At 36.4% G+C, this 27550-nt stretch overlaps 1 long non-coding RNA gene across 1 annotated transcript in view; it reads right to left on the reverse strand.

Annotated features, from left to right (window-relative positions):
• Positions 1 to 27550, reverse strand: part of LOC109549035 (uncharacterized) — a 589831-nt gene that overhangs the window by 43652 nt on the left and 518629 nt on the right. The gene's annotated exons all lie outside the window — the stretch shown is intronic.

Below are 27550 nucleotides of genomic sequence, written 5' to 3' on the forward strand. Positions count from 1 at the left end.
TGAGAAGAAGCCAAAAACTTCAGCAGAAGTCACATCCCTAATGACACATAGGTTTGTTCAAATAAATAAATGTGAGTTCCCAGATATTGTAGGCACGGGTACTATTTTTGAGAAATGCAGACTGACCTATAATACCTTTGGCTGCCTGAACACAATGAGAGGACAGCATTCCGAAGTCAACTGTGCCAGAAACAGAGAGAGACAGAAAACAAAGCAATTTCCAGTATTTTTATTTTTAGTCTTTGTTTCAAGACCATCTTTTGGAAATCTGTAGTGCCATGTAAGAGAAAGTTATATAGCATTCACGAGTAATCAATTCAACATATCCTTGAAAGGTTCTAATTTGTTTCAAAGTCCCTGAAAGTCACTGTCAGACTCAAGGTTATTACATAGTTATGAAATGATGAGATAACCTCCTTTTGCATTAGTCTGCCGGGGCTGCCATAACAAAATATCACAGACCGGGTGGCTTAAACGACAGAAGTTTATTTTCTCACAGTTCTGGAGGCTGGAATTCCAAGATGAAGGCATTGGAAGGTTCTGGTTTCTCCTGAGGCCCTTCTCCTTTGTCTGCAGTTGGCCACCTTCTTACGCGTCTTCACGTGTCCTTGCTTTTTCTGTGCACTCACCTCCCTGGTGTCTCCTCCTCTTTTGATAAGGACATCAGTCACACTGTATTGGATTAGGACCCACTCATATGACCTCATTTAACTTTAATTGTTCTTTAAAGGCCCTGTCTCCAAATCCAGTCACATTGGGGTTTGTGGCTTCAACACAAATTTGGTGGGGGACACAATTTAGTCCATAACACTTTTCAAATAAAATATTAAGAAATCTGCTCTGACCTTCCAAATCAGAAAAGATGTAAAAATAAATTCCACTTCTCCACACGTTTTAACATACTTCACAAATTCATCAGTTTCCTTTCAATTAAAGGAAGAAGCAAACATACAATCCTAAGAAGGGTGCATAAAAATATTGGGTATTTAAAAAATAGCGGTTATAGTTGTAATGATAAGGGGGCAAAGCTGTTTTGAAGGATGAAATTCCAGATTCCCAGAAAAATTTTTCCTGTGGGGTGGGGTGGGGGGTAAGTGCAGAGAGGCGGCCCTACCATGTGCAGCAGATGCTGTCCCAGCTCTGGCCGTAACCCCTGGATCTTCCCTCATGCTCCAGCGTCTGTATAAGTATTCCTGGGCGCTTTTTACAGGAAAGTGACTATCCAAGCAGATAAGCAATTCTGGGAAGTTAGCTGCCTTATTCCACGTCCCCAGCATTTCTCACATGGGCTCTCTGGAGCTGCAACAATTCTTAGATAGGTGCTTAGCAGCTTCCAGAGTTCCACATGGGATTAAGCCTCAGTTGTCCCCTGTGGTAGATGGCTTAATACTGTACCCTTTATTGGCTAGTTTCCCTTTCCTATATCTCTCTCCATCATCCCCTGTATTCCACAGGTAAAGTACTTGTACTTGAATCCTTGTAGCAGAAATCTGCTTCTGGGGAAACCCAGTGTAAGATCTTATGGTCAATGTTTATTGAAGTATTGTTCACAATACACAAGACATGGAAACAACCTAAACGTCCGCCGAGGGATGAATGGATAAAGAAGATGTGGTACATACATTGTATACAGTGGAGTGTTGTTCAGCAATGAGAAAGAAGGAAATCCTGCCATTTGCAACAACATGGATGGACCCTAAGGGCATTACAGTTAGTGAGATAAGCCAGGCAAAGACAAATACTGTATGATATCATTTACGTGCAATATAAAAAAACCGAAACTCAAAGCAACAGAGAGTAGAATGCTGGTTTACAGAGGCTGGGTGGGGTGGGAGAGGAATTGAAGAGATGTTGTTAAAGGGTACAAACCTGCAACGAGAAGATGAATAAGGTCTGGACATCTAATGCACAGGATGGTAATTATGGTCAACAATATTGTGTTGTATACTTCAAAATTTCTAAGAGATTGGATCTTAAATGTTCTCACCACAGAAAAAGAAATGATAATTACATGATGTGATAGAGTTGTTAGGTAGTAATTGGTATAAGATATAAATATATTAAATCAGCTCAAAACAACAGACAAAGGATTAATCTCCAAAATATACAAACCGCTCATAGAGCTCAATATCAAAAAAACAAAAAACCCAATTAAAAAATGGGTGGAAGACCTAAATAGACATTTCACCAAGGAAGACATACAGATGGCCAAGAGGCACATGAAAAGATGCTCAACATCACTAATCATTAGAGAAATGCAAATCAAAACTACAATGAGGTATCACCTCACGCCGACCAGAATGGCCATTATCAAAAAATCTAGAAACAATAAATGCTGGAAAGGGTGTGGTGAAAAAGGAACCCTCTTGCACTGTCGGTGGGAATGTAAACTGATACAACCACTATGGAAAACAGTATGGAGGTTCCTTAAAAACTAAAAATAGAACTACCATATGACCCAGCAATCCCACTACTGGGCATATACACTGAGAAAGCCGTAATTCAAAAAGAGTCATGTACCACAATGTTCATTGAAGCTCTATTTACAATAGTCAGGACATGGAAGCAACCTAAGTATCCGCTGACAGATGAATGGATAAAGAAGATGTGGCACATACATACAATGGAATATTGTATTTTTATTTATTTATTTATTTTTATTCTTCCATAAAAAGAAATGAAATTGAGTTATTTATAGTGAGGTGGATGGACCTAGAGTCTGTCATACAGAGTGAAATAAGTCAGAAAGAAAAAAACAAATACTGTATGCTAATGCATATACATGGAATCTAAAAAAAAAAAAAAATGGTACTGATGAACCTAGTTGCAGGGCAGGAATAAAGATGTAGACATAGAGAATGGACTTGAGGACACGGGGTGGGAGGCGGAAGCTGGGGCAAAGTGAGAGTAACATCGACATATATACACTATCGAATGTAAAATAGTTAGCTAGTGGGAAGCAGCAGCAGAGCACAGGGAGATCAGCTCGGTGCTTTGCGAAGACCTAGAGGGGTGGGATGGGGGGGTGGGAGGGAGGCTCAAGAGGGAGGGGATATGGGGACATATGTATGCATATGGCTGATTCACTTTGGTGTACAACAGAAACTAACACAGTATTGTGAAGCAATTATACTCCAGTAAAGATCTATTAAAAAAAAAGCACATCAAAACGTATCCACAATGTGTTTCACAGGATGATTCTAATCATAAACAACAGAGCTTAGTAGTGAACACCATGAACTTGGGATGGAAATCTTGTTCTGCCACGCACCTAACTTTATACATATTATTTAATCTCTCTTGATCTTAATTTTCTCTTCTGTAATGTAGAATAACATACATTTCTTGAAGACATTGAGAAGAATAAATAATTTGATTCATGTCAAGTGCATAGCAAAGTAGCTGGCACATAGAAAATGCTCATCATGGTTACTTGCGCCGGGAAGAAAGTGACATCAATAAAATTCCATCTTTGTAGGATGCATGACTTAGAAACTCTTTGAAAGTCACTAAAAAGCAGGAGCTCTTTGAGATGTAGAAGGCACGGGTGACAAGAGGAAGCTCAAATGTTAGCATAGACACAGAACTTTGTAAAATACTGCCCATTAGTACGCTGATCTGGAAAGAAGCATTAATTCCCTTTGAGAAAGTGTTATTCCCCTCTAGCCTACACCCTACCTATATCTCTACAGGTGTAAAAAGTCTACAGGCATACTTCGCTTTATTGTGCTTCACAAATACTGCAATTTTTACAAATTGAAGACTTGTGGCGACGCTGCGTCACAAGCAAGTCTATCGGTGCCGTTTTTCCAACAGCATTTGGGTCTCTGTGTCACATTCTGGTAATTTTCTCAATATTTCCAACTTTTTGCCTGCGTATTCCTCACCAGCCAAAGTTCTCCATAAACTTCTCCAGATAATTGCCTACGTGCCTCACCTCCACTTGCTGACATCACATCACTCCTCACATCACTCCAACCTGAGTTGCACCCACCCCCATCCACCAACCACTTCAATGAATCTGCTTCAGCCAAGATTACTAAATTGGACCCATTCAAAACTGGTGAACTTGAACTTGGAAATGGAGTTTGGACAATGCAACTTATCTTTGTATGTCTCTGTATGTCCATTTATGGGTTGTACCCATGGACCAGACCAGCCTGTTCCAGACCTTAGGCTTAGGTAAAGCTAGGCTTCCAGTTAAGGAATATTTCATGGTCCTATCAGTATCCTAAGTGCTTGTTTGTTTTTTTAGTTCATCGAAGAAGCAGATACTGAGATGGGATTACACGTGCAAAGATGGTATTACACAGGAAACGCCTGAGTAAGAGAAGATGATCCCTCATGGTCTCTCCTCCTCCAGCCACCCCATGCTGCACACAGATGCACATACACTCCAGGGTCACCCGGAGCTGGTCTTCTGTGCTTTTACTCCACCCTTCGATTCTTTAAGTGCTGACATCTCCTCTGTACAGTCTCCCTACCACCCTGAAATTAACTGGATTGTGGGAAGGGTGGGAGAGTCGACCTTAAACATTCTCTCCGAGGAGCAGAATTCCCACTCGACTGTGAGCAATTCCTCAGTGTTCTTATCCTGCCCTGCAGCCCTAGCACATGGTGCAGGGGTTGGCATAAGGTGGGGGTCAGTGATTGCTGGAACGATCTGGCAACCAAGTTCCCCAAACGTGGGTCACCTCAAAACTGCCGTTACATAAGAATTACCAGAAATTATTGAGGAAGAGGCAGAAATGGCCTAGGGGATGAATTATGTGCCCAACACAGAATCCTTCTCCGCTTTGCGCCAGGAGCTCCAGCATCAGTCTGGGGGCTCCTTCAGCTGGGCCATTTCCAGGTGTATTTCAGAAGCAGGGCCGCTCACAACCGTTGCGTGCCAATGTGTGTTTATCATTTCACTGGCTTTCAGAGCTTCCACATAGCCTGGAGTTCCTTTCACTTAGTAGAAGGCACTTGGATTGTTTCACTTTTTGGTAATTATCTAAAAAGGTGCTATAAATATTCACAAACAGGTTTTTGTGTGAACATGTTTTTGTTTATTTTGGACAAATACCTAGGAGTGGGACTAAAGGACCATATGGAGTAAGTGTATGTTTAACTTTTTTTTTGTTTTAACAAGGGTTTTCAAGTAAACCATGTGGGTTGGAAGCTGCTACAAATACTGCCTGAAATAGTCTCCGTTCTTGCTTATTAAAAGATTGCAGATTATTCTCCTTAATATTTTAAATGCAAAGAAACCTCAATTCTTATTTTTTTTTTTGCACTTCCTTTTTTTACTTTTACCTGTTGAAACCTCTCGCTTCTTTCTCCCACCACCTAACAACCTGTTTTCTGTATCTATGAACTTGGTATTTTTTTGTTTGTGTGGGTTTTTGGTTTGTTTCTTTTGCTTTTGCTTCCTCATATAAGAGAAATCATATGGTAGTAGTCTTTTTCTGTCTGATTTACTTCACTTATCATAATGCCGTCAAGGTCCCTCTATGTTGCAAATAACAAACTTTCATTCTTTTTTATAGCTTAATAATATTCCACTGTATATATGTACCAGTGGACACTTAGGTTGTTTCTGTATCTTGGCTACTGTAAATACTGCGGCAATGAACATGGAGTGCATGTATCTTTTCAAGTTAGTGTTTTTGCTTTCTTTGGATAGATTCCCAGAAGTGGAATTGCTGGATCATATGGTAGTTCTATTTTTAATTTTTTGAGGGCCCTCTATACTGTTTTCCATATTGGCTGCACCAATTTACATTCCCACCATTAGAGCACAGGGGTTTCCTTTTCTCCACATCCTCGCCAAAATTTGTCGTAATGTAATGGAACAGCCATACTAACAGGTGTGAGGTGATAACTCATTGTGTTTTTCATTTGCATTACCCTAATGATTAATGATGCTGAGCATTTTTTCATGTACCTGATGGCCATCTGTATGTCTTCTTTCAAAAAATGTCTACTCAGATATTCTGCCCATTTTTTAATCAGATAGTTTGTTTCTTTGTTTGTTTTTGTGCTATTGAGTTGTATGTGTTCTTTATATTATATATTTTCGATATTAGCGCCTTATCAGATACATGATTTGCAAATATTTTCTCCCACTCAGTAGGATGCCTTTTCATTTTGTTGATGATTTCCTTTGCTGTGCAGGAGCTTTTTAGTTTGATGTCGTCCCGCTTGTTTATTTTTGCTTTTGTTGCTTTTGGTGTCAAATTGAAAAATTTATTGCCAAGATCAATGTCAAGGAGCTTACTGCCTACCTTTTCTTCTAGGAGTTTTACGGTTTCAGGTCTCATGTTCAAGTCTTTAATTCATTTTGAGTTAAATCTTGTGTTTTGTGTAAGATAGTGGTTGAGTTTCATTCTTTTACTTGTGGCTGCCCAGTTTTCCCACACCATTTATTGAAGAGAATGTCCTTTTCCCACTGTATATTCTTGGCTCCCTTGATGTAAATTAACTGACCATATATACATGGGTTTATTTATGGGCTTTCCATTCTCTTCCATTGATCTATGTGTCTGTTCTTAATGCCAATAGCATACTGTTTCAATTACTGTAGCTTTGTAATATGCAGTTGAACCTTGAACAATGTGGGGGTTAGGGGCACCAACTCCCCATCCCCAACAGTGGAAAATTCAAGTATGACTTTGTAGTCAGCTCTCTGTATCCAAGGTTCCATATCTGTGGATTCAACCAACTGCAGGTCCTGTGGTACCATAATACTTATTTACTGAAAAGAATCTGTGTGTAAGTTGATCTGCACAGTTCACACCCATGTTGTTCAAGAGTCAAGTATAGTTTGAAATGATGCTTCCAGCTTTGTTCCTCTTTCTCAAGATAACTTTGGCTATTCGAATTTTTTTGTGATTCCATACAAATTTTGGAATTATTTGTTCTATTTCTTTAAAAACTGCCATTGAAATTTTGATAGGGATGGTAATCCCTATCAATCTGTAGATTGCTTTGGGTAGAATGGACCTTTTAACAACACTGATTCTTCCAATCCATGAGCAAAGGATATCTTTTCATTTATTTGTGGCTTCTTCAATTTCTTTTGTTAATGTCTTATAGCTTTTAACATACAGGTCTTTCACCTCCTTGGTTAAGTTTATTTCTAGGTATTTTATTCTTTTTGATATGTTTGACTTGTTAAGAAGAGATGGCCCCTTTATATTCAGCATCCTTCCTAAGGATGTGTCAATCCAAGAAAGTATAGTGGAACTCCAGGCCTTTCTGGGCTAACATTTATATATAAAGGAATTCTAATCTAGAATATCTGAATGATAACAAAGCCACTGGAGTAAAAAAAATGTTGCACATATATAATGGATGAACAATGGATAATTCTTTTGCAGGTGGGATTGAGAACAGAAATGGATGGGGTTCAATGTAAACGGAAAGAAGTTTAACTTTTCTTATCTCTTGGGTTATGGAAGTAAGGGTGGCTAACTATAGCTATTTTGGGAGGTGGAAGAGGGAAGAAGGAGGCTTTTTGATACTGCCTCTCACTCTCTCTGCATCCACTAGAGATGAATGAGGCAACTGAGATTGAGAAAGTACTTTACATAGAATACTAGAGATGTAGAATATTTCTTGCTGTGGGGAATAAGGACATGGATTGCTTACAGATAAATCAAAGACTAGAAATGTGTTCTAAGATCTTAAAATATTTAGACATCAAACATTTTTAATGGTGAAAATCAGCAGAGGTTTAGAGAAAAGCAGAGCACAATGGACAGCGAGAGTCCAGGTAAGTAATCAGTGGTCAAGAGATCTTCAGGAGTTGAAGGGTTGCACAAAACACAAAGGAGAATGGACACATCACATGGGAGCCTACTAATTTAGATATCAATTAGGATTCATGCCACCTTTCTCAGACCTAGAGTATATTTTCTGACTGCTGTTAAGGTTTAACCTAACTCAAACATTGGCACCAAAGAGATGCAGCAACTAGTGACAGTGAATATGGACATTTTCATGTGTGTCAATGAAAGAATAGGAGCTGTTTTACATACAGAGATGAGCAAGCTTCAAATCTTAGTCCTGCCACTTGTTAGGTCTATACCTTAGATCCTGTTACTTAAATCATCTCATTCTATGTTTCCTTATCTGTAGAATTAAAATGCCAATATCTACCTCAAAGTGTTGATGTAATAGGTGAAACAACACAAACAGAATAGATTTTTAAAAATAAATATCACTTCCTTTAATAACCTTAAAATATTAAAATGATTGAAGTACTAACTAATAATGGTTCCAGAATTTCCATTTTGAGTGCCTGTAGACATTAACCTGGATGGGAGGCTGGAGGCTAAGAAACTTCTCCTGGAAAGTCACTTGTAGCAGGCATGCTGTTTTTTCATAGATGTTTTATTTATTTGCATCGTCTCTGGATGGCTGAATGGCCAGAGATAACAGGAAGTGCTAAAGCATCCCTAAGTTTGCAAGCCTCCCCTTGGCACTGCTATTGGTGCTAAAGTTTGTTGCTTTGTGAAATGGACTGTATCTCACCATTTTTATAGACCCTAGTTGGTAGTAAATGAATGTACCAGTCAAAGGTCAAGGCTATAGTTACACTGCATGCTTGCTGAAAGCCCAAGCTGGTGACAACTATTAAATCATCCTGTAGACAAAGATTCCAAGAGGGAAATGAAAGGTTAGAAGTGCTGCTTATTAAATTCCTGAAATCATGGCTTCCTGTGACTTGTGGTCATAAGCCTCAATGACTACAGCTGAAAGTTCTGAATTTTCTCAACAGACCTTTCTAGGAGGCATTCGGGAGAGTGACTGAGTAACTCCTGACTGTGGATTCTGACTATTTTTATGAGCAGTCCTTGGGCTGCTGTAAATAAACTCATAAAGTAAGAAATTCTTCTCTGAAAGCAAATCAAAAGCTCTAAAGTATATGGTCAAAGTTTAACTCTGAAATGAGATTAAAAACTGTCTCCTAAAACCTATTCGTAGAGTTTGAGTGAATCAGACATTTGGAAAAATCTGAGTATCAGAGAACAATCCACCAATCCTTCCCAGGAAGAAAACAATTGTAATAACACAGAATCTGAATTTTACCACTTATCTACAAGGTTAGCTTTTAAGTAAGGATTGCACAGTATTAAAGAAAAGGAAGTACTTACATACACATACATTTATGCAATTTAAGGCCTTATAATAAGGGCATCACAGTGTAATTGAGAAGGACCTCTAGAGGGTTTATGCCTAACATCTAGTTGCCAATAGCAAGTAAAAGAGAACATTTACTGTTTCAGGGATTTTGCTCTACTTTTATTGCTGGCTGGGGGCAAATTGATCAACTCTGATGTCTGCATAAATAGATTGTAAAAGGTTTTGACATTTCCTCTTCATCCCTTTTTCTCTCACTCATCTTTCTGGTATGAAAAATTCTTTACGATACTACCTGATATCTCCAGTTTTCCCAAGCAGGATTTAAGAAATCCTCGAAGTGAATTTGAGTATTAACTAAATATGATTCTGAAATTTGTCATTGTTATGTTTGCCAGGCTGTTTGCGTTTATTTAACAAGCTGAGCAGATATTTACTTTCTCCCTCACTGTTTCATAAATCTCTGAGCTTAGTTATGATGATGAATGATCCCAGGTGGAGTATGGTCAGATGTCTATAATGAGCTCCAAAGGAACACTCAAAATTAATTTCATTCCTTTGTACTCCTATTTGTATTAGTAATAACTATTATCTCTGGGTAATTTTTCCTAACTTGAGTACATATAGTCTTTCTCTGTTTGTCGATAGTTTTGTACTGGTTCTAATTGAATTTCCCTTCTTCATTTATTGTATCATATTTTTACAGACTATTTCACAATACACCTTTTTTTTCTATTCCACAACTAGATTTTGAATTTCTTCCATGTAGCCACAAGATCTCACTTATCTTGAATTCTAAGAACTTAGCTCCTAGCCCAAAAAAGATACTCAACTGATTTTTGATTAGTAATTAAATGAATTAACAAAATAAGTTGATATTATATTCAAAGTAAATGCAGATTTCAAAGTAATAATAATTAACTTTTCAATGTTTCATTCAAAGTAATGTCCAATTATATTTTGGTCAATTACTTCTTAATTAAGTTGAGACACTGAACCTTGTTAATCAATGACAACTCACTGAGAGGAAAGTGTTTGGTGTTGAGAGGAAAGGTTTGAATTGGTGGGAAATTAGAATATTATCTTTTGCGTACTATAGCGATAAGCAGTTAATGAAGAAGAGGGCTATTTTCAGGAGTACAAATAGAAATCTGACTCAGGTACTTGCTGATTTTCTTTCTTTTTAGTTATGTCCAGCACCAAGATGTTGCTCACTGTGTACTATCAACGTCACAGTTGCTGCATGTTGGTGTTATTGTTATTTTTTAGTAATAGTAACAATGGATTCAAACCAATTCAACTATATGCTCTCCCTCAGTACTGCTGGTGACCAGGAGAGATGGAGATGGTGTCTGAGATTAACTATATAGACTTTGCCCATAGATAGAGCAAAACTAAGTGTAATCTAATGCAGAAGAGCATTTAAGTAGGGAATTCACTATTATCTTGTTCTAAAACCTAGACAATGGTTTTAACAATGTATCAATCCTCTTCAAAAATAATGCTCAAAACATTATGGTTTAGAAGAAAATAAGCAAATGAATGATAAATTTGAGTACATATGAGTGGTACAGTTCTTAAAAATGCCACAAGAAACACCAAAGACATGATCTATCAGGAAAATATTTGAAATACACATATGAGAAATAGGTAAATTGTATGAATTCACAGAGTTTATATAAACCAGTAAGAAAACAAACCTAGTATAAATATAATATGAATATTATATAGAGAGAAATACAACAGAAAAAATAAAAAATTACGGACAAGAGATATGGATAAATGAATCTCAGAAAATATACAAATGGACAAGCAAATGAATAAGTGGTAAATTTTACCTAAAACTAAAGGAATACAAAACAAATCACAAAAGTGATGTTTTAAATCTATAAATATATTGCCAAAAATAATATGTTTGGTATTATTTCTTATAGAAAAGACCGAGGGATGATAGGGCTCTCATACTTTGGTAGGAGAGTAAATTGGTGTCATGTATTATATTTAGAGACTAAGTTGATATTTAACAAAACCAAAAATCCACACAGATTTTGACATATTTTTAGTGATTCATTCTGCAGTCATTCTTACAAAATAACACCAAGATAGAATATACCTATGTCAGCATTTTTAGTTATCGGAAAAACCTGAAAATATTTTCCACCAATTAAACTAGTTAGATCCTGATTTTCAAATGCTCCCTCCCTAGTTTTCTGTCAATTTAGCATTTGTCAGTCTTAAAAATATCTTGTTTTAGGTGATAAATTATATGGTCACCCCTCTGATATGGAAATGGTTAAATAAATTATGAAAGACAATTGGCACACATGAGTCTAATTTTACATTTTATACCTTTCTATACTATTTGAATTTCTGCCATGTGTATGCACTACTTTTATTCTTAAATATTTTTTGTAAAATATATGAAACTTATTATCTGAAATTCCATGAATGGGAATGATCTTTTATATATTCCTACACAAACTATTGGAAGTCACTTTTTTATGGTTACTTTCAGTGGAGGTAATACTTCCTACTGAACCCTAAGTTTATAATCCTCTGATTTTGATGCCAACAGAATTCTAGTGAGTTAGCTTTTAATGATTTTATTGAGGACATGTGATTCATTCTATATAAGGCAATATCAAATCTCTTAGTTTGGTATTGGTGTAATCCTTGCTAATTTCATGAGCAGGATGTTAATGATATCTAAATGAAGAAGTTTTATGCCTGAAATAACGTTCTCAATTTAAGCTTAGGTCATTTGGTGCTAAGCATTATGCTGAAAATCAGAAGACGTAGTTAGAGGAAAAGCTCAGCAACCCCTTAACATGGACTTGAAAGAGACTAGAATCGAAAGGATAAAATGGCCGAGAGGCTCCTTCACAACACTCAAGCCATATTCATTGTTAATAGTGAAGGTGTCAGAGTCAAGCTGCAAGGGTTCAAATCCTGACTTTTATCACTTAGAAATTATGTGACTCTGGGCAAGATAGTTAACTTCTCTGTATCTGAGATTCTTTATCTATAAAATCAGAATAGTAACTGTTATAGACTTCATGTTTGTGCCTTCCTGAAAATTCATACGTTAAAACCTTAATCCTCAGTGTGATGGTGTTTGGAGATGAGGCATTAGCAGGTCATTAGGTCGTGAGGGTGGGGCTCCCATGATAGAATTAACGTCCTTAAAGGAAGATACAGGAGAGAGCTGGCTAGCTTGTGCTCTCTCTCCATCCTCAGCCACCTGCAAACCAGGAAGAGGGCTCTCGCCACGAACCTAATCATCTGGCACCTTGATTTTGGACATTTCAGGCTCTAGAACTGTAAGAAATAAGTGTTTGTTGTTTAAGCCATTCAGTCTATGTTTTCTGTATAGCAGCACATGCTAAGACAGTAACTATATCTAATTCATAGATGTATTCATTTCCTATGGCTACTGTTTTAACAAATTACCACAAATTCAGTGATTTAGAACATCACAAGTCTATTCCCTTTTAGTCTAGGGGTCAGAAGTCAGAAATGGGTTTCACTGAGACCAAAATCAAGGTATTAGCAGGGCTATGTTTCCTCTTTAGGCTCTACGGGAGAATCTGATTCCTTGCTTTTTCCCACTTCTACAGTTACATTCCTTGGCTCATGGCCCCTTTATCCATCTTAAAGTTAGCAGTGTAGCATCTCTCTTTCTGACTCTGCTTCCATCTGTTTCCATCACACAGCCTTCTCTTCTGTGTAGTCATATTTCCCTTTATCTCCCTCTCATAAAGACACTTATAGTGCATTCAGGGCCTCCCACCAGATAATCCAGGGTAATCTCATCACAACATCCCTAATTCAATCACACCTGCAAAGTCTCTTTTGCCATATAAGGTAACATTCACAGGTTCCAGAGATTAGGAACTGGGTACCTTTGCGGACCATTATTGAGCCTACCACAATAGTGTTACTATGGGAATTAAAGGAGATAATAAATGTAAATTTCTTGACCCACAAACTGTTGTTCAACAAATACTAAATAGTATTATTTTTGTTACAGAGTTCTAAGTGGAAAAACAAAAGTATAACCTCCACATTTTATATCCAGTCAAATTGCCCTTCAAGTTTAAGGGTAACTGGTAACATGGAAGCAAACAAGAATTCAGGGCATAGCACCCAGGAAGACCTCCTTTAATCAAACAAACAAGCAAATAAATGAAATTACTGTGAAACTTAAGTAATCAAGATATACATTTCTTTTAAAGAAGAGAAAAAAGTAATAATGGTAACAGACCACTGGTGAGTATTGAATGTTTAAAATACAAATTTTAGCTAAAAATTGTGCTCATTATGGTTAAAGAACAGCATATAATGTAATAAATCTCAACAACATAAAAATATATATCATTAAAAAATTGGAAGGAGGTGAAGTAGGAGGAAATGAGCATGCTAATTTTTACATTTCTCTCCTTAAAGATTCAATAAATGTGACCTAATGTTGCTATATGCATCTAACAAGAAATAGTGACTTTTCCTTTAAAATTTCCTATAATCTTATTAACTGTGTAGATACATTTGAAGGAAATAACCCATTTTTCTGTGGTTTAATGTTTATCTGAAAATATTGGAGATCTTAATTTTTTAATTTACTGATAAATTCAATGTTAATATTTAAATTATAATATAGTATTAAAGTTATGATCTTATACTGATAAAATTAGTTCATATACTTAGCTATGATTCTATCGCCTATCTAAACATAAAAAATGACCATTCTGAATGAAATGGAAAAAATCTTGATGCTAGTTATTTTATAGCAAAATTTGAGTTTTTATATACTTTTCTACTTCACATTCCCCTCTATTATTAAGATTAATTCATAATCATTCTCATAAGTAATGAAGCTATTATTTTTTTTAATAATAAAAATAATAACTGTCCTGGGACCCCAAATAAAATGTCTTAAGATCACTATCAGCCTCCCAGTCACTAAATCTAATGTCATGTACTCTGGCTTCATGTTTTTTTAAAACCTCTAGAGTGTTTAATAATAGTAGTTACCTTTTATTCGCTCTTCTGCTTTGACTTGTACCCTGTTCCGATTTAACTTACTATAAAAACCTATCCTGTTGTCCTCTCATCTTTCTAGTGGCTCTTTTTCCTCATGGTCTTACTTTTCCCTTTTATACACCCATCTAAATGACTGTTTTTTCTCTTTCAAATTACCACTTTGACATCAGTTCTCAAACCTTGTGGCACATTAGAATTGTCTTGGGGGATAAATCGCTGTTCCCAGGCTGCACTTTAAACCAAAAATGTAATTAGACTTTCTGGGGGTGAGAACAAGGCATTGTTTTTGTTTGTTTTTAATTTCTAAGATATTCCAATGAGTAATCACATTTGAGAACAAATGATATATTTACTATCCAAAGCATGGTCATTAGACCAATAACTTGAGTATGACCTAGAAGCTTATCAGACACACAGAATCTCATGCCCCAGCTCAGACCTTTAGGCCAAAAAATGTATTTTTGAAATCCCAGATGATTCATATCCACATTAAAATTGAAAAGTACTGATGTAGATTACTAAATTTAGCACTTGTCCTAATTTATCTCCTACACTCTGCCCTTATATGTTTCCAATGTCATTTGCTTGTGGAATATCTTCACCTATATATTCCAGTAAGGACTTCAAACTCAATTTAAGCCTACAGTTCAACTAATATTTTGTTCTCTCAATCATGAATCCGCATTTTTCTTTGAGTCTTTCTCCACTAACACTATCTCTGTTCACTGCATACCTTATAAAATTTTGTTTTTAAAAAAGAATTGGTCCACACACAGTCTCAATATCCTTTTATATTATCCTCTCCCTTATCTCTCAAGCTTTATTCCTTTCCATGTGCAGGAGTAACTCAGACATAATTACCTCACTTGAATTTTGAGACGGTTTCATAACTGACCTTACTGCCTTCAGACATCCCTTATTTCAATGTACTATGCACAGTTACATTGGATTAATTTTCCTAACACACATCAGGATTACCTAGCAGAGGTTAGCCTAATGTTAATGATCTCTAGAAGAGACTTTACATGAACAACTCCCTCATAAACTTCACTCTAATAGAAATATAATGTACCATTTTAATGACCAGATGAAAACAATTTTCACATTTTCTGACTTCTTTGGAGATGAATAATTGGTGATTATAAAACATGGAGAGGTACAGATTGGCAAAATCTAAAACAGTCAAATCAAGAAAGCCACAGTGCCCTTTGAGAGCAAATATAACAGTAATAAATTATTTTCGCTTTTTAATTTAGAAAGAGCCCTGTATGTTTGCCATTTGATTTAGTTCTTTCCATCATTTATAATTCAAATAAAAAAGAAGTTAACATTTCTAATTACAGCTGAAAGTACTTCATGTATTTCCTCAGCAACATAAGGTAACACAATTAGCTGTTTAGGTTCTATCATTTTAATAAGTTTGAAATTTTTCTTCAACCAGTAACCATGCCATACAAGAATAATTAAATTGTATCTGAACTGAGATACTAGTGCTAATATAGTTCTCTACTTAGCCTTTACTTTTAAAAAATAAAATAAAATAAACTCAACCTCAAAAAGATGATACTTTTACTTCTTTATAATGTTTAAACTCAATTTAAAAAATGAAGCGGGCTTCCCTGGTGGCGCAGTGGTTGAGAGTCCGCCTGCCAATGCAGGGGACGTGGGTTCGTGCCCTGGTCCGGGAGGATCCCACATGCCACGGAGCGGCTGGGCCCGCGAGCCATGGCCGCTGAGCCTGCGTGTCTGGAGCCTGTGCTCCGCAATGGGAGAGGCCACAACAGTGAGAGGCTCGCATACCGCAAAAAAATTTTAAAAAATTAAAAAAAAAAAAAAAAATGAAGGAAGGAAGTCTTAAGAAAAAAGGATCTTTACATTTTTTAAATGGGAAATATTTAAAGTTTTTAAAGGACAGTGTTTGTAGAATTCCAGAAACTCAATTTGTAGGTGTGTTTACCTAGAGGAGGGATTGTTTGGAGGGTATGTGGAAAGATAGAGGTTGGCTAACACTAAACTAATTTCATTTAAATTGATTTTCATCTACACAGTGCTCTTGCATGTTTAGTAGCTATATAATTTATTAATCAGAGAATTGCAATATAAAAGTCATGGGTCCTAGGAACTGCTTTTCAGTCCATGAAGAAACTTGAAAAAGTTTATTGTCCATTTAATTCTGTTTCCTGATGGGTAAGCATGCTTCCTGAATGCTCAGGAGTACTATGAGAAGATACAATTAGATAGCCTTAGGAAGGAAAACAATGAAAATCAAGGCACAAACATTTTCTACATCATTTTTTTAACTTAGGAAAAAATAATTGGCTCCAAAAAATGTTCATTAGTTATGTATTTTTACTCATTATTTAAATTATAGGATGAATTCATTTCCACTACCACTGGTTATTAAATATAGACAGATCCTGCTGATTTAACTGACTAGCAAATAATAAAATATCATAAGCCTTTGATTGCTACAGACACAGTAGGCAGCACATGTTAAAAAAAAAAGGTAAAAGCACAAATTCTAACCAACAAAAATTTAAAGGTTGAATCCTCCTCTGGGCAGAAATTGAGAGAGCATTTTGGAATCTCCCTCGCCCCAAACCCTGCAAAAAATTTTTAAATGTGAATCTCATAGACACCAAAACAAACAATCGGTCTCTTCTCAATTCCATGGGAATTGGAGCCAAATTTTTGAAGTGAGCAAAGTAATAAGCTTATGCCCAATTAGTGGGATCAGGTGAACAGTGGTGGGGTCCAAACAATACTAATTTTTCTAACTGTTGTGCACAGACCACATTGGGTGAATATGAAGTTCAAGTAAAAGGGTGAGGAGGGCTGGAGCCATTGGTATGGAAGTGGGGGATGGCTGTCCCGGATGCCATGTTGACAGCAAAGAAGAAAGTGTTACATTCTGTCTTATTAGGTTGTTGAGTTTTATTTGTAACCTGCCATGCTGATGCTCTAGGAGAGGAGAAGCCTGGGTTTAGATGCTTCTGGACAATAGGATAAAGTTTTCCTTCCCAAACAAATATATAAATTGATATGACTGGTGGTTGATTGCTTATTACAGAGCTAGGTTCATTGAGTTCAGAGGCCCTAGGTAAGAGCCAGATAATGAAGGAAAGGTGACAACATCCATATTCTGTTTATCCCCACAGGTTCAGAAGTTTTAAAGATCTGAAGCTGAAGGAAGTGTTTTCTTGTCTTCTTTGTGCTGCTTTTGGCCCCCTGTGGTGGGAGACCACCCAGCACACAGAGGAGGATAGAGCTGAACTCATCACACCTCAGATGTAGAAAAAGGTATCAATTCCTCCTGGAAATGTGGAGGAGCAAATAGAACAATGGCAATACTTATTTGGCCTAGAAAATGGCAAGGAGGCAGTGACTGCCCAGCTGGTATGAGCAGCCGTGACCTGAAAGTGGTTTAAGAGCACTGTTGAGTTGTACTAAGAGGCCAGACAGAGGAGCATTCCGCAGACCTGTTCTGGACACATATGTGGCCTTACTCTGAAGATTCACTGAAATATTTGGGGGTCTGGGCTCCTTAGTGGATAAGATAACCCATGCTCAAGTATCTAGATACTTACACCCATGAGTTTTGAGTAAAAGTAAAAAGAAAAGTTTCTCTATTCCCCAATGAAACCCAAAACACTCAGATTTATATGTTCTTTAGAGTTAACAGTTCCCTATCCCCACCTTCTTCCTGTACTGCAAGTATCTAGGCAAATTAGTTGCTGCTCCCCTCCATAGCCACCATCTACCACGCCTTGTGTAGAATTCTGACCAAGTGCTTGCAAATTTATCTGAGGAGAGCAGGTAAGTGACATTTTCCAAATTTAATTCAAATCGTTTTTCTTCAACACATACTGCCTTGACAAAAATAGAAGGACCGAAAAGAAAACATTTCTTCCAATGTTCAGTTTGACTGGAATTGTTACTTTTCCAAACGGGAAATTCAGAGCATTGTATCCCTCTCTTTACTTGATGTAAACATCTATTCATTCAGCATATCCTTTACTCTACTTCCTAAGTATTATTTGATTCTGCCCCTTCTCTACACCCACTGTAACTGCCTCAACTCAGGCCCTTACATTTTCCTCTCTTGATTCCTCCATTGGCTTTCAACTGGGCACCATGTTTTCAGTTTTTCTTTCCTATGAATCGTATACTTCATCTTATAAAAATCCAGAATGGATTTTTCTCTGATTAAACCAAAACCAAACCATACTAAAACAAATACAAACCTTCCAAAGCTTCATAATGTCTGCAGAATAAAATCTAAACCTGTCATTTAAGCTAAAGCCATCTCACAATCAGCATTTTGTTCTTCAAGCTCCCAGATTTAGAGTAGAGTTTGAAACATGATAAAATTTTGTAATTATTTATTGACAGTATTTATAAATGAACTCAAAAGATCTGGTGTCCTACAAAGTCTACCATAATATTTCTTACTGCTTCTACTTAGTATTTTTGCTACCTATTTCTCTTTATCACACTGCAACTGTCTTCATCTCATATGAAGCCATGTAATTTAGGTATCTTTTCTTATAAAATAGCTAATACAGAGCTAAAAAATAATGATGTCACAGAACCTCCACAATCTGCTTCATATATCTTCCTGGTGCCTATTTCTCATGTGGAATTGTCTGGAAACAAAAAGTACAGGGTAAATGCAACCACTCAACATGCCATCAGGAAATAAAGTCCTACTTGTTTTCTGGCATCACAATGATAACTTTCAGGATAGAGTCAGGAACACAAGGTCACTAGATAGATTATACGAAGATGTTCACTACACAAATCAGACCCAACACAAATACGGTAAGAACTGGAGAAAAGAGAGAATGTCACAGAAGGTCATCAATCCAAGAAAGTATAAAATCAATGGTGTGGGTGGACATGTTGGAGCTTGCAGGAAGATCCAAAATATAGACTGCCCTTAAGTGATCCATATTTGTTGTTTGCTTTTAATCGTTTTGCAACTTTGGTTAAATGAATAAGTATTGTTTCACAGTGACCTATGATCCTGTTGTGTTTTTAAACCTTTTTGATATTTTTAACAAATTTCTCAAAATCTAACTAAAGCTCTTCTAGCCTCCAGCTGACTCTGGGATGCTTCGAAGGAACATCCTAAGACATCTCAGAGATGAATTTTAAACTAAGTTTATTTGGTATGTTTAATTACTTCAGAAACATTGTCAAGTGATTGGAGAGGAACCTTAGGTTACAGTGTATGGATACATATTATCAATATAGATATTCCAAAATTTATATGAAATCCCTAACATCTCATATGTCTTGATACAATGTCATAATTCTATTATTCTCAAACATTATATGTCACAGAAATATCCAAGTTTCCTACTAATTGCATTATACTCAGATCTTTAACCATGCTATTTTCAGTTTTGTCATGACACTTACAAAATGAAGATTTTCAAGAAGACTCCTAAAAAGAACTTTTTAAACAAACATGTTTCTGATGGCCTTTAGATAATACCACTGTACTATGTAACAAATGACAGAAAACCTGATTACTTCATCCAAATCAACAGGAATCAATTACATGGGACTGAATGAACTGATGAATAAGATTTATAACTCTATGACTCTGGGAAATATACTAGCTTTAATCTTTGTTTTTCAGAAAAACCTTTTATCTTATGCTATGACCTATAAGTTGATAAAGTATGCACTTGTAAACAAAGATAAAGCGGTTCTCTTTTTCACTCTACCTGATCCTGCCAGAATGTGGCTTCTCCAGCTGGCTCTCCTATGGACTTGATGGTTTATTGCAACTGGATTACAACTAGTTATACTAATTATTTTAATTTGTTCTTTGTTTCCAAATTGTTTATGATTGTGTCTCCCTGCTGCATTATGACTTTGTCAATACTACTAGCTACATTACTTACCCTATTTCATAAGATCATCGTCTCTTACAGTACTCAATGATAGTAACTAGGCTTAGCCTACTGAATTCTTAGGTCTCTATGATGAGAAAAGCAGTGCTGCAAAACTGCGTGGCCCTTGACATCCTTACAGCATCTCTGGGAGGTACCTGTGCCACAATTCAAACTGAATGTTGTGTTTTCACACCTGATGAATCCTCTAATATAACACATTTAATTAACCATATGAAAAATCCTAATTCTGCCTTAAGTGATGCACTCCCAAGTCTGACAACCTCTTAGAAAACTGGTTTGGCCTGGGAAGCTCTTGGCTTAAATATTTACTTATAACTCTATTAATGTTATTAGCGATATTATTTGTATTTTGCCTGTCTTACAGATTATGTTCTTTGTATTACTAAATGTGTGACTGAGGCTCCAACAAAAATAATGATGACCTGGTGACTTGCAGCAGTTGATCAAATATACACTTCTGTATGCGATCACTGATTGTAATAGTGCAACTCTAAATATGGGAAGATGCAACAGGGAAAACATTTCCTGTATCATAATAGACTAGTAAGACAGAGGATCCAGAGAATTTTTAATCTGATTATTAAACAAGGGCCTAATCTGAAAATTAACACCTGAAGTGGCGTATCAACAAGAAATTTTTGCCTGATCTGGGATGAGCCTCCCAGTGCCGTGGGACAAAATTTGGTCATGAAATGTCTCCCTAACATTGGTCGAATTTCCGACCAAGAGGAGGGACTGATAAATGGAATATTTAGAAATGGAATGGAATATTTATAAATGGAATATTTCCTGCCATATCAATAAACAAAGGATGCCACAGTCACCAATGATTGCAGCCCTCCAACATGAACTGGTGAGCCCTGAGGAAACTCAGGATGTGAATACAGGGCCCAGATAGCTAAGGTGCATATCAGAAGAATGATTTCAGTGAGCCCAGACCCTTGCATCTTCCCATATATAGAAAAGTGCTAAATTCCTTAACTTGAGATATCTGGTTTTCTTTATTTAACAATAATCTTTGACGTTCCCAATTACCTGCTCTTTGTTGCAAAACTCCTATATATCCTGGCCCCTCCCCTCCCCTCCTCGGAGCAGTTTCTCAGAGTTATCTGAAACGCTGTCTTCCAGGCTGCTGTCCTCATTTTGCCCCAAATGAAACTTAACTCACAAAAAAATAAATAAATAAAATAATGATGTCCCAACATGGAAAGAACTAAAGAGAGATTATTAGATCGTTAATGGTACAGTTGTCCCTTGGTATCCATGGGGTGATTGGTTCCTTGACCCTCCATGGATACTAAAATCTGTAGATGCTGAAGTCGCATGCTGGGCCCTCCACATCCGTGGTTCCACATTCACAGATTCAGCCAACTATGGACTGTGTACTGTTGTTTGCATTTATTGAAAAAAAATCCACCTATAAGTGGACCCGCACAGTTCAAACTTGTGTAGTTCAAGAGTCAACTGTATATTCTGTTGTATATGTAAGTATCAATAGGTAGGTAGGTAAATAGATTGATAAATATTGATAGAAGAAATGAAGGGAGAAAGAAAGAAAGAGCAAGAAAGACAAGTTGGGTTTACCATTTAATTCTTCCTACCACCAAGCTGAGTGGATTGAATTGTTGGGCCCTGTGCTAGAATCCTAGGTTTATCTGCCATTGTGTCCAACATATTAGGAAAATGTAGAAATAGATTTGTGATGCTTTGCTAGAAATAATCAGTCTTTTAAAAATTAGAAAAATTATATGATGTAAGGGATAAATTTAGATAGCAAGTTCAGTGGAAGTAGCACTAGCTTGAAAACCAGAAAACATAAGTTTCAGTCATGTCTTTGATGCTTATGTACTCTAAGAACTTGGCAGATTACATGTTTTTTATTATTTAGTTTTGTTAATAATAAGCTGTATTTCTGAGACTATTACTTGAGCCACAGTTGCTTAATAGATGAAATAAGGATATTAATACCTGCTCCATCTTTTGATACTCCATAGTTTGATACCATGAAGATCAAATCAGATAAAGAAAACAAAATACCCCGACAACTGTAAAATACTATGGAAACTTATTTTCTCCACTCATTTAGCTGTTTAATAGATAAATTTAAAAGTACTTATTTAATAAATTAACAAATAGTATTCCACAGAGCTTAGAAGTTTCAGATATATCCATGGCAATCTAGAAATTTGCTTTTTATAATGCTCTTCTGGGAATTTTATTATAAGGAAACTAATTGTCAAACATTTATTCCTTCTCAGCCTTCTCTCTAGGGGAGAGATGTGATAAAGGTGATGTTGAAGTATATTGAAATTTACCATTTAAAAAGTGGAATACTTTGAATCCACATGAAATAAAAATCATTCAAAAACTTTTTTTGGTTAAACGTTTTATTGCTAGGTTCCTATCAAACAATACCTCTCTTCAGATTTAATGTTTTACTTTGAGAACAGATTACACTTATGCATTTGATTACATTTGTTTTATTCTGAATATCTTTGAAGAGTGTATATAAAAATAAAACTTGTAAATTCTCCTTCACTTGGAGAACGTAATACATGGTGAAGAGTGGTGAACTACGTATCTTCCTAAATGTGTTCTAGCCCCTACTTGCTCTACTTTAATATGTATTTCTCTCTCATAGTCACTTAGATTATTGCATTCTGACCTACGTATATTTTATGGGAAATAATGGGTTAAATCACAGCTGTTAACCGAGTCCCCTTTTGAAATCCACAGACCTGAGATGTGTATCTCCTTGATTTATTACACACAAATTGAAAATAACAAGTGGTTTTTCAGTTTCTCACAGCTTTATGAACAATCCAAAGTGCGCTGGTATTTCCTGTAAGGTCCTAAGTAGCAGAACAGGAGTTATTATTCCCATTTCACAGATGGCTGTTCCTGGAGAGTTTAATACCCTTGTCTGGCTGATTCTCACAACAGCTCAAGGAACCTTCAAAAGGAAATGGATCAGATTTCCCAAAGTCTTTTTGGTAAACAACATTGGTATTTACCGGCTGTGTGACCTTGAGTTACCCGCCAGTCCCTGTGGACATTAGCACTCACATCTTTAAAACTAGAGAATTAGAAGATGATTGCTAAGGTCTCATCCGACTTTAAAATTTTACCAACTTAATTTAAGTGTAAATCCGAATTTATATAGTGAATTGAATATGCTCGCATGGTTAAAAGTGTTTAACTGAAAATTTTGGGTAAAGAAACTCAATTTCACGGCAGTCAATATTTTTATAGCACTTTAAAATGCTTTCTTCATTCATGGCTCTCTTTTCTGCTTGCCATTTGAAAATTTATCTTCTCATACTACAGAGAATATATTGAGTGAAGAGAATTTCAAATTAGACGGTCATTTACTACAACCACCATTAAATTTTTTAATTTTTTTTTTTGCGGTACGCGGGCCTCTCACTGCTGTGGCCTCTCCCATTGCGGAGCACAGGCTCCGGACGCGCAGGCTCAGCGGCCATGGCTCACGGGCCCAGCCGCTCAGCAGCATGTGGGATCTTCCTGGACCAAGGCACGAACCCGTGTCCCCTGCATCGGCAGGTGGACTCTCAACCACTGTGCCACCAGGGAGGCCCAACCACCTTTAAATTTTAAAGTCACCTTTCGTATTTATTTGTTGGTTTTATTTTACATTTTATTATGAAAATTTTCAAAGATATAAGAAAGTTGACTTAAACACAACCTAGATTCTAAAGTAAACATTTTGCCCTATTTGTTTTATCACATATCTATCCAACCATCCTTTTCTCTGTCCATCCATCAATCTATCTCATTTTTGATACATTTTAAAGTAAGTCACAGATATCTGTACTCTTCACCCGTGAACACTTAAGGATGAATATTTTTAATTAGAATCAATATTAGTTTGTAGATCTCTTTTTTTGTTTTTAAAGTTTAAATTGACATACAGTGAATTGCCCAAATCTTAAGTACACAATGTGATGAACTTTGGTGAATATAAATATCTATGTAACCCAAAGCTTTGTCAAGATAAAGATATTGCCATCTCCCCAGAAAGTTTTCTTGTGTTCCTTCCCATTCAATCGCTATATTTTCCCCCAGAGGCAACTACTGTTTTGATTTTTTTCATACTAGGGATTAATTTTACCTATTATGGAATTTCATATAAATAGAATCATACAGTATGTATATTTCTAGATAACATTTCTTATGGACAAAAATTTTCAGATTCATTTATGTTGTGTTTATTCATTCCTTTTTTGTTGTTGAATAGTATTCCACTGTCTGAATACACCATATATATATATATATTTTTTTTTTTCATGGACTCTGAGCTGCTTCCAGTTTTCATCTAATATAAATAAACTGCAATGAACATTTGTTTTAGGTCTTTATGTGGACATATATTTTAACTTCTATTTGGTGACTACCTAGGAGCTGGATTGCAGGGTTATAGTGTAAGGTATATGTCTAGTTTTATGAGAATCTACCAGAACTTTTTCTAAGATGTTTGTAACATTTTACACTCCAACCAACAGGGCCTGACATTCCAGTTGCTTAATATACTCACAGACATTTTAGAATTTTAGAATCAGATAATCAGTTTCTACCAAAACATCCTGATGAGATTATGATTGGGATTTTATCAAATCTATAGATTAGTTTGAGGAAAATTGATATCTTAAAAATATTGTTTTCTGGTCTATGGACATAGTATATTTATTTCAGGATTTTTGAGGAAAGTGATTGGAAGCTACATCTATTTTTAGAAACTAATGAGTAATGCAAATGAAAGCATAGTAGAAAGTTGGGAAAAGAGGAAGCAAGAGGGAAGGTTGGAAAATGTGGGTGTGGCTTATATTCAGACCATATACTTATGAGTACTCTGGATACACTATAAAGCCAAACCTGCAAAGCAGTAAACATCTCATTGTGCAAATGGCATAGCAACTTTATGCAGTTATTTTGTAAGAAAAAGTAATGAGGAGTAAAATACAATTTCTGGAAACTAATTTTAATCTTATCCTAAAAAAAGTTAAGAGACATATGCACCCCAATGTTCATTGCTGCACTATTTACAATAGCCAGGACATGGAAGCAACCTAAATGCCCATCGACAGACGAATGGATAAAGATGTGGTACATATATACAATGGAATATTAACCATAAAAAGGAACGAAATTGGGTCATTTGTAGAGACGTGGATGGACATAGAGACTGTCATACAGAGTGAAGTATGTCAGAAGGAGAAAAACAAATATCATATATTAAAGCATATATGTGGGGCTTCCCTGGTGGCGCAGTGGTTGAGAGTCCACCTGCTGATGCAGGGGACTCGGGTTCGTGCCCCGGTCCGGGAAGATCCCACATGCCGCGGAGCAGCTGGGCCCGTGAGCCATGGCTGCTGAGCCGGTGCGTCCGGAGCCTGTCCTCCGCAACGGGAGAGGCCACAACAGTGAGAGGCCCGCGTACCAAAAAAAAAAAAGAAAGAAAAGAAAAGAAAAAAGCATATATGTGGAATCTAGAAAAATGGTATAGATGAACCGGTTTGCAAGGCAGAAATAGCGACACAGATGTAGAGAACAAACGTATGGACACCAAGCGGGGGAAGCGTGACGGGGGTGGGGGTGGGATGAACTGGGAGATTGGGATTGGCATATATACACTAATATGTATCAAATAGATAACTAATAAGAACCTGCTGTATAAACAAAATAAATAAAAATTTAAAAAAACCCCAAATGATAAGATTATGCATATAATTAGGTTTCCATTTTGAAGTTAATATGATTATCTCATACTCACAGCGATTATGGCAAAACCAGATCTATTGCTGGCTTGACTAATGAGAAACAATGGATAGTCAGTTAAGGTTCTGAGCTGGATTCCCCTCCTGATGTTTCCGTTCCATAAACATACTAAGTCATGAAGATACATAGAGTTATTAATGTTATGTATCAGATGAAATTTTTATCAGCTCCAATAAGCTTGATAATAATAGTTTATTAAGGAAACTCTTTAAAGAAAATTAAAATTTTTGAAGTGGAAAAATGACTTCATAGTGGTTTCAAATTTTCTACAAGTAGTCTATGACTAATAAACTAAAATGAGGTAAAGAAGTAACAACTGACATATCAGTAATGGCTACTGTTCTCTGAGTTCCACCATGACGCACACAAATACACACACACACACACATACACACACACACACACACACACTCAAAATCTCTATTTTTTAACAAACGAATTTAACAGAATACTCGTTCAGCAAGTTAAGTAGCTTTCCAGACTTACAAAGCAAATGTAATTGGTATGAGGACTTTCTGGCTCTGATAAGGCATATTTCCATATGCCCCTCAGCTTCCTGAGTAACCTCAGAAGGTGGCTGAAAGGAGCTGTGTGAATGACGTATCAACCATCCTCTTCAGTATTGGTATATCAACTGGATTTACAAAATTTTACTACTACAGAGACCATCTCTCAGCCAGACCCAGAAAAACTCTATTAGATTTTATTGGCTTAAGATTTTTTTAACTGAGCATTCTAAAATTATAGCTGAGCAGTAGAATGCTAAAATATTAAAACTTTTTGTAAATTGCTTTGAAGCAGATTCCATAAATCAAATGGAACTTCCATCCTTCGCATGAATGCTTCATTTCAATTCTAAAGCATAAGTTCTTTCTGTTTCTATCAATGTTCCTTTTTAATCCATTTCGTCTCTATAATAGAAGCACAACACACTTTAAATTGTAGAGGTATCCCAAATGGTATCGGTCTTAATATGCTCTTTTGCTTCTATTTGGTGAATTTGTCTTTTATTGATCATTCCTCACATCCCATAATAGGTGAGCAGTGAGTTGTTCCCTTTACCATACTCCAAGAGTGAAAGACATAAGGTTTTATGTTTTCTTCTCTAGACTGCAGTTGGCGCTCCATATCTGCAAGGTTCTCATCTGTGGATTCAACCAACAGCAGATGGTAAACGTAGTACATGATCCATAGTTGGTTGAATCCGTGGATGCAAAACCAGGGAGTACGGAGGGCCAACCCAGAGACTTGAACTTCCACGGACTTTGGTATGGGGGGATCCTGGCACCAACTCCCCGCTGATACCAAGGGACAACTGTATGAATGAAATGCTACATTTTTTATAAGTGTGAAACCTGTGGCTTCTTTTAAGTGTCATGTTTATAATATCTGTTCTTTTTTTTTCCTTTTATAATAGTAATGCTGAAAAAGAACTTAGATATCAACTGTTTGGCCTCCTCATTTCATACGTAGGAAACTGAGAACCAGAGATATGTCGTAATCCATACAGATAATAAATGCTGAGCTCAAATTAGAATTCACCTGGGTCTTCTGGCTTCTAAAGCAATGCTGTTTCCATGATAAGAGAGGGAACAACAATGCACTTGTCCATTTACTGTCAAAATGGGGTGAGCAACAATCAAGAAGATCCCAAGCAT

Source organism: Tursiops truncatus, chromosome 3 (assembly GCF_011762595.2).
Source record: "Tursiops truncatus isolate mTurTru1 chromosome 3, mTurTru1.mat.Y, whole genome shotgun sequence".
Lineage (NCBI taxonomy): Eukaryota > Metazoa > Chordata > Mammalia > Artiodactyla > Delphinidae > Tursiops > Tursiops truncatus.